Source organism: Cupressus sempervirens, chromosome 5, assembly GCF_028749045.1.
Source record: "Cupressus sempervirens isolate cs-2001-9-10 chromosome 5, ASM2874904v1, whole genome shotgun sequence".
Taxonomy (NCBI): domain Eukaryota; kingdom Viridiplantae; phylum Streptophyta; class Pinopsida; order Cupressales; family Cupressaceae; genus Cupressus; species Cupressus sempervirens.
Window position 1 is genome coordinate 614,842,098 of NC_143122.1, and position 8,549 is coordinate 614,850,646.

The following is an 8,549-nucleotide window of genomic DNA, read 5'->3' on the forward strand; positions in this document are numbered from 1 at the left end:
GATTTAATTAATTTAATTAATCTAGTTGTCCAAGGACGACTAATTAATTATTTTAATTAAATAAATAAATATTAAAAGATAACTTTATATTTAATAAAGTGACTTGGATTATAAAAATATTTAATAAAGTCACTTGAGGGATAAGATCAAAAATGTTCTAGAAGTCTCTGGAGAGGATGGAGAGAAAAGAATAAATAGGCACCCCGGGGCTCCATTCGAATCAAGCAGTTATTTATCTCTCTTTTGATTTTAAGATTGTGATTCAATCACAGGTGCATTGTGGAACCTAGGGTTTTCGCAATTGTCACAGTTGGCCATTGAGAACGAAAACTCTCAATTGGTACACAATTTTGAGGGTGTGAAATATCATCTGAATTATTGCAGATTGGAGGTGACACTCAGTCATTTCATCAGGGACAAAATCTGTGGCCTAAGGCCAAATCTTGCGATTCATTGATCATTGGAGGTTTAGTTAGGAAGGAATTAACTAATTCCTTATCAGGAATTAACTGGAGAGAGTCGAAGGGAAGCTGGAAGCACATTTGTGGTCATAAGTTATAAAATATTCATTATCAGGATTGAGGGCCGAATGGAGGAGTTGGTATTGTGATAAGTTTCATAAGGAGTTCGAAGAGTAAGGGACATCTTCTGCATTTTATATAGACGCCAGCAGTGAATCGACCCAAGGCAGAAGAGCAAATTTCTAGAATTATCTTTCCATCTAGCAGCGTTGCCGAATACCATTGAGGTCATTTCAAGGAGCATGGAAGATTAGTTAAAGAGTTCGTGGGTCACCATCCAACACCTCTGTATATTGATCAAGCCAGATTTCATTCACCTTGGACGGTCGGTGATGCCTATTACCGTGAGCTGTCTACCAATCAAGATGATTGACTTCAAGGAAACATGGCCGGTGAGTATCGAAAGGTGGAGCGATTGCAAGTGCCAGAATCGACTTTTCGCCTAAGATTGAAGAGGAGCACGCAGAGGAGATCAAAACAGGAGGAACAACGAGCATTATAATCTGTGGTTTAGATAATACAAACAACGAGCATTATAATCTACGATTTTAACTCTCGATAGTACAGGTTGCGAATCACATTAAAATTTTGCATTTGATATCCAGCGGTAACAAGGGCAGTCGGAGCAGTGAAGGTCTAGCAGAATCTATTAGAGTGGTAAACCTTATGGCTTTCTAAATGTCTGGTTCTACGCTTGTCCTTGCACCTGGAGTAATAATAGGAAGACGACAATCATAGGATTGAGATTTGTTGGCAAGATTACCATCAGAATGAATGCTATCATCTTGGAAGCTAATCTCAGGTTCTTATGACTGTTCCTATTGTCAAAAACTTATCAGGTTCCTTTCCTAGTTTGTTTAGTTGTAATCTTCAGACTCAATTTCAGGATTCTGGATTGCCAATAAAATATAGTATTTGCAATTGAACGGTCTGTAGGTATTAGACAATATTATTCTCAAACATTGCAAAATGGTTCAAACATTATACTTGCTTGCATATATGGTTGTATGATTAGTGTTTGACGAATTGCTAAAAGACAGCATGGGTTATCTCAAAAAAGGTCATTCCAGCAATATTTGAGTTGATTGCTAATTGCTTGATGAAATGCTTAACCCTTGAAGTTTTAAGATTTTGGTGCTTAAAGAGTCAATAATCCGTAGGGTCATTTCACTTCACCAGCAACCACAAAAGATACATAAATGAAAGAGACAAAATAGAGACATCAAAGATGCCACAACTCATAATTACCACAGATACAATGCTTGTGGATAGCACAAGCATTACAATGCACACAATATAAGATGATTTAAAGGATTTTGGACCCTCCATTGTTGAAAATTTGGTAGATTACACAAGCTCTGCAAAAGAAGAAAATGAAAAAGAAGAGATAAGAAGAAAAGGAAAAAAATAGAAGAAGAAAAGAAGAAAATAGAAGAAGAAAGGAAGAAAAGAGAAGATGAAAGGAAGAAGAAAGAAGATGAAAAGAAAGATGAGGCAAAGGAAACAAAGGATGAGGTAGAAAAAGATAAGAAAGATACAACATAGGAAGAAATGTAAGATAAAAAATCAACACACCTATTCAACAGACCCCTCAAAAGGTAATTGAACTAAATTTTTCAAGATCACAACTTGAATAAGACTTGTCAACTCTATGAGGAGAGGATGATGATTAAATTGAGTTGATATCATCATTGAGAAAATTAATTGAGAAGAATAAAAGGGTAAAGAATTTGCAAAGTTCATTAATGGAAGTCACTAACAAATTGCAAAGTACTATATCAGTTAGAGTTACTAAATCTGACCCTTAGATAAGAGCAAAATAAGTAATCAAAGCCTTTGATAATGAGTTCACACAGTTATCAATGATTACAACCACAAAGGCCCAGACACTTCATGATGTTGAGATGTTTAGAAAAGTCTGTGAGAACATTAAAAAAGAATTGAAGAGCCTTGATGAATGCATCAAAGAACTAAGGAGATGTTTGACTGAAGAAAAAACATTTTATGAAAAATGTATTTTATCACATTATTTTGTCAAAGATATCTCAAGTGAGATATCAGTCAAATTGACAAAGTTGAAGATTCTTGTTGCTGAAGTGCAAAGTCCTAATTTACAGATCATGACTTGGAGAGAAGAGTTAACAGAACTCATGAGGACTTTGGACTATTAGAGATGAGAAAGAAAGGACATTGAAGAGATTCTCACTACCAAGAGAGCACCTTACTTTATAAATCAACTATGTACAGATGCAATTGAATGAATGCCTTTCTGATAAAGAAACATATGAAAAATTTGTATATTCATATTTAAATGTAGTGGAGATTGCATCTTATGGGCTATGTGCATTACTCAACATATTTGAAGTAGTCAAGGAAAGATTTGAAAAATAATTCTCTATTTTGAAGAAGAATTTTGTGGATTGTATTGTAATGATACCTACTCCACAATCTTAAAAGGTAGAAGTTCAAAATTTTGATTTGTATATATGTTTTGACACCACCTTTGTCATTGATGTTAAAGGGAGAGTGAATGAGGAAAATTGTATGTGAAGAACGTAATATGTAAGGGGGAGTATAGTGACTAAAATTGTATAAGGGAGATATAAGTAAGAGTGTAGTCAAAGGGGGAGTAACTTTATGAAAAGATGGTATTGACCAGTTAGCTAAATACCTTAGTAATAAAGGATTGGACATCCTTCTACATTGACTTCATGACTAGATAGAATCAAGCATTTTCCTAAGTATAACATACTAACTTCATTTTATTTGTCAACCTAGGAGCATAAGCTTGAGAGGGTGGCTGCAAATTATATGCTTTGATTCCTCTTTAAGTCATTACAACTACAACATGAAAGAAATGTTGAAGGAAACTAAGCTAGGAACTAAAACAACATTTGCCTTTTTGCTTAGAGTAATGTTGCAAATAGTAAATATATTTAAACACTTATGTTGCAGGAATAGTCCAATGATTCTGTTATCAGTGGCTACAGGAACAATAGAAGTCTACTTTGCAAGGAAACAAACTAAGAAAGGAAATCTATTCTAACAAAGTAGTTTACTCACCAAGTGGGCCCCCTTGGATGAGTGAACAAAAAACAATCAAGTCTGAAGGTGGAAACTTGTGTAATGATCCCATCTTTTAGCAGTTGACCAAGTGTGTGTGCGTTAGCCTTGTTCTACATGGTCCCGAGGGCTAACGAAGGGTTTAATGGGATCCTGGAGTGTTTTGGCCTAGTCATTTCCAGTTTGGGCCAAAACGAAGTTGATTTACTCAGTTTCAGGCATACTTACTATTTTTAGTAAGTCGACAGGACACAGTGCAGGTCAATTTTGGTGATTGGATTCGATACTCCTCGGTGAGAGCTTTCCGATGAGCTATCACTCACATTATTCGGAGTCCGATTGCTAATACATTTTAATGCCTGAAGTTTTATTAAAGTAACGTCTAATTTAATTGTAAAATATTAAAGTGTTACTTTAATATTTATTTTATGGTGATGTGTACCCAGGGGAGACATAAGGGGTATTTTAATATATGTTTTATATTACACATCTTTTATCCCACATTGCCCATATGAGTTGAGCGGACCCTTGAAAATAGAATAAAAGGAAGCATTTGTGGCTTCATTAGACAGGTTGAATATGAGAAGAAATTGGTGTGTGAGTTGCAGCTCCGTTCTTGGCATTTGAGGACGTCTATCCTCTCTTGTAACATTCTAGACGTCATTCCCTTGGGGTTTGGCCTTTGGAATTCTTTGTTATTGGCTTCATTATCAGGCAGTTTAGTTGCATTTTCGGCTACAGGCAAATTTAGTATTTTGCTCATATCTTCTTCACTACTTGTCCGACGCTTATGCCGCTTTGAGGGAATGGTATTACGAAGGTAGTGGACTGATTGAAGGACAAAGTATTGTAGCAGCAAGTTCGAAAGCATGGGCTGGAGTATTATGTCAATATTGCTGAAGTAATTAGTGAGTTAATAAATCTGCCATGTATTTGGTTTTATGAATTCTGAAAATAACATTTTATTAGCAGCAGTTCATTTCCACTTTGCATATTGTTGTAGTTTCTTTCTTGTTTATGTTGTATGATACCAATTCCATGCACGAAACACAACAAACAAATAAACGTTTGATTTCCAGAGTTATAAGGGGTTTTAAGAAGTTGAATGCAAACTGTTTGACATAATTCCTTTCAGCAATTTGGTTTAGTTTTTGGGACATTCAGGGGTGCCCATTACAACTTGAACTCTATATTCTATTCATTCATAATAAAAAATTACATTTGAAAACAAGATTCTACTCTGCTGAACAGAACAATCTACTCTATTTCCTTCTGGTCAAACCAAGAAAATATCAAAAAAAAACAAATCTCCTTTCAAGGTTATAGCAAAAATTATTTAAAGGAAAGCTTTAACAACTTCCTACTCCTACGATCACTCCATCAATGAGGATCAATTATAGATCATAAAGTTTATAACATAAACAACATTCATTGTGTTTTAACTCCCCCAGGAATATAGCAGGTTGAGGAAGCTATCTTCATGCACTACCATAACATAATTCACACCATGATATGCTTTTGCGGTGATTCATCAATCATCTAGTTGGCTTTGACTCAATGCTGAAGTTGTCTTCAATACGCACAACAATACCTACAAAGCATTAAACACAATAACTTCTACATATATGCATTTATTTCATCATCAATGTTAGAAAAGGTATAATGTTCAAATTACCACACTTGCAAATCCTACGGCTCTAGGAAGGAACCTACCCAAACATAGCATGGATGAGGAAATATTTATCAGCATGTAATATCCTTCATTAAACCATAAAAAGCCATAGATTCAAACAAACACATCATGATTGATCAATCTATTCCTCAATCTCCATGTCTTAACATATAGATAGCATATTCATAAAACATAAGTTTCTTTTGCTCAAACCATAGAGTCATAAACTGTTTCTTGCAAGATAACTATTAAAAACAAGATAAAAAGTTCACAAAATAATGGCCTTTTAGAGGCTCATTGGGTATTAAAAAGAACAATAATCCACAAGTTTTAAAATTTTTTGCAATGGCCATGTAACAGTTGTTACAAGTTTTGAAAATTTGAAGTTTTTGGGACTCAACCAATTTTCTCACATATTGGCATCAATGCCAAAGGGGGAGATTTTTGGCAATTTGGCTAGGATAGATGATATAAGATTTTCATTTGTCGTAACATACAATCAAGATTAAGTGTGCAATTCATGAAGATGGAGATTTAATAGAAGTATTTAGAAAATTGTCTAAGTAGTGCAAAGTTTATCTGTCAACACACATTATTTTGACTAGTGTAGTTCATAGTGATATTTATGGCACGGGCACACCGAGGTACAAATAGAACAGAGTATGATGATTCTACATCTAAGAACGTGGGGTTGTACAAATAGTACAAACAAAGTTATTACAATTTTTCCTATTGCAATAATGAGTTGAGAGTACAGGGTAAAGATATGGAATAACAAGGGGCATATCATGACTTGACTACACAAATTTATAATTAAATAATTAAATTTATTTGAATAGAGGATTATATTCCACTTCTAAAAATTACTTAAAATTAAAAATTAATAAAGATATCAAATCAATGAATTTTATCAAGTTTCCACAATCCATTTTAACAACATGATTTGTTTATGGATTCAATTGTGTGTATAATTTTACCATTCTATTCTTGCCTTTCTCTCATCCTGATGATGGATCAAAAAGTGTGATCCGAAACGTTGATGCTAAAAATTATACACTCAATCAAATCCGGAAACAAATCATGCTGATATCAAATCAATCGAAATCATGTGTTAAGATTGCATAATTAAGAAACTCACCCCAAAATTATAGAAACAAAAACAAAATACAAAAACTTTTCACCTTACAATTCTACTCAATATTTTGAAAGAGTATGAATATCTAGCGTGAGTATATGTACACAAAATTTATAAATTTTAGAACGAATAGAAAGTGGATTTAAAATTTGAAATTACTAGAGATTATGGTATTGATTAGGTTTCAACTATTTAGTTTTTGAGTCAAACCCATTGACATGTGTTTCAGGAGAGTGGTTCATAAGAACTCATTTCTTATGAAAATGAATGGAACACTTAGCACTCATTGCATTCAGGGGATACTCATAAAGGTGAAACAGTCAAAGCTTTTCGATCCTATCACATTACTACTCCAACTCTAATTAAAAAGATATCAAATCAATCAAAAATATGTATTAAAATTGCAAAATCAAAATACCCCTGACAAATCACTAAAGCTCAAAATAATTATATAAATATTTTTAACCTTTACAAGTATGCTCTATACTTCAAAAGAGTATAAATATCAAACATAGTATGTGATTAATTTTAGAAAGAATAGAAAAGGGTCTCCAAGAGTGTGTAAGAAGGAAGTCCTTCTAATTAGAAAACTATACGAGCTTCACAAGATAGAATGAAAAGGGAATTAATGATGATGTACGTACATATTCATAGTAAGAGATTCTTGATTGAGAAGGAATCCCAATTAAGAAAATAAAAGAAAGGGGGACCCATGTGGATATTCCGTTGAAACCGACCACATGATAAGTCAAAATGAATACGTCGCGCTCTTATAATCCTCATTGTCCTAACCGCCCCTCATCTTCGACCACACCATCCTGCCAGCACATCTCTCTTTTAAGTTTTATTTTTATTATTTTATACTTTTGTATTGTAACAAAATTCATTCTTCTTTCACCGACCAATGGAAACGATAGAGAATGTTAAGCCCACATTACAAAAGCATTGTTTCCTTCTCCTCATATATTTCCAAAGAATATTGTTATTTTCCAATGGAATTAATTTAATTGAATAAAGTGGTTCATCATATCTTAATTAAAGATAAAGTCTTGTTTTTGATATAGAAGCAGCCAAAATAAGGGATCTACCCTTTACTAAATATAAAGTCTTGTTAATTTCTTTCAAATAAAATATTTTTTTAATTTGAAAGAAAGTTAATGGCTATGTAAAATTAAATGGCCATTTAAAATATATTAGATTGTATAAATTTATTCAATTTTTAAATTTAAATTTGACTATCTTTTTTTTCTTTTTTTTTGAAAATGCGTTTAGTATTATGACATAAAGAAAAGAAGATTCCTGTATTAAATTTTAATTTTGAGTTTGATTTCAAGAAGGTAGAGTTGGGATTCTTGTAGATTGAGAGATTAAATTGGATCATATAGAGACTATTTAGAAATCAATATATTATATTTAGTAAATCAAGTCATATTAGATAAATGAACCCAACTTTCTACAAAATCATATTAAAAAATAAAAAACACTTGTATACATATATTAAACTATTCTATTGAAAAGTAATGTATCATTTAAACTTACTATAATATTACATGACATTGCTAAAAGACACTTAATTCCATCCTAAAGTCTATTTTATAAGTAGCTAAATAATATTAGATTTAATAAAAATATTATTCAAAATATTAAATAAATATATTTATTCACTAATTATATTTACATTTTATTTATATGTATCTAAATAAAGAGTCTTTCTATAATAGTTCATAATGTATTTTTAAGCATTTATAAGAATAAACAAAATAATCTTATGTAATAGATAACTTTTAAATTTTAATAATATAAATAGAAAAAGTAAAAAAATCTCTAAAATTATTAGTTAACTATACATAGTAATAACATCTTTTAAACTTAAAAGATAACTTCCAATTCCACCTCTTCAAATTTAAAATAATAATTTTAAAAATAGAAACTCCTAATTTCTTTAATTTTTTTCTAAATTATCTTATAAGTTTTTTTTTTTTGTAAAACTTCTATTACAGAAAATAAATAATTTTTAATTGAAATAACCAAGAACCACTTTCTTATATAAATGTTTATCCTCTCAATTTACAAAAAAAAAAAATATTTCTTCTCCCAAATAAGACAGAACCAAGGGTAACCTACAGCCAGGCAATTTAAAACTTAAAAATAGAAATCC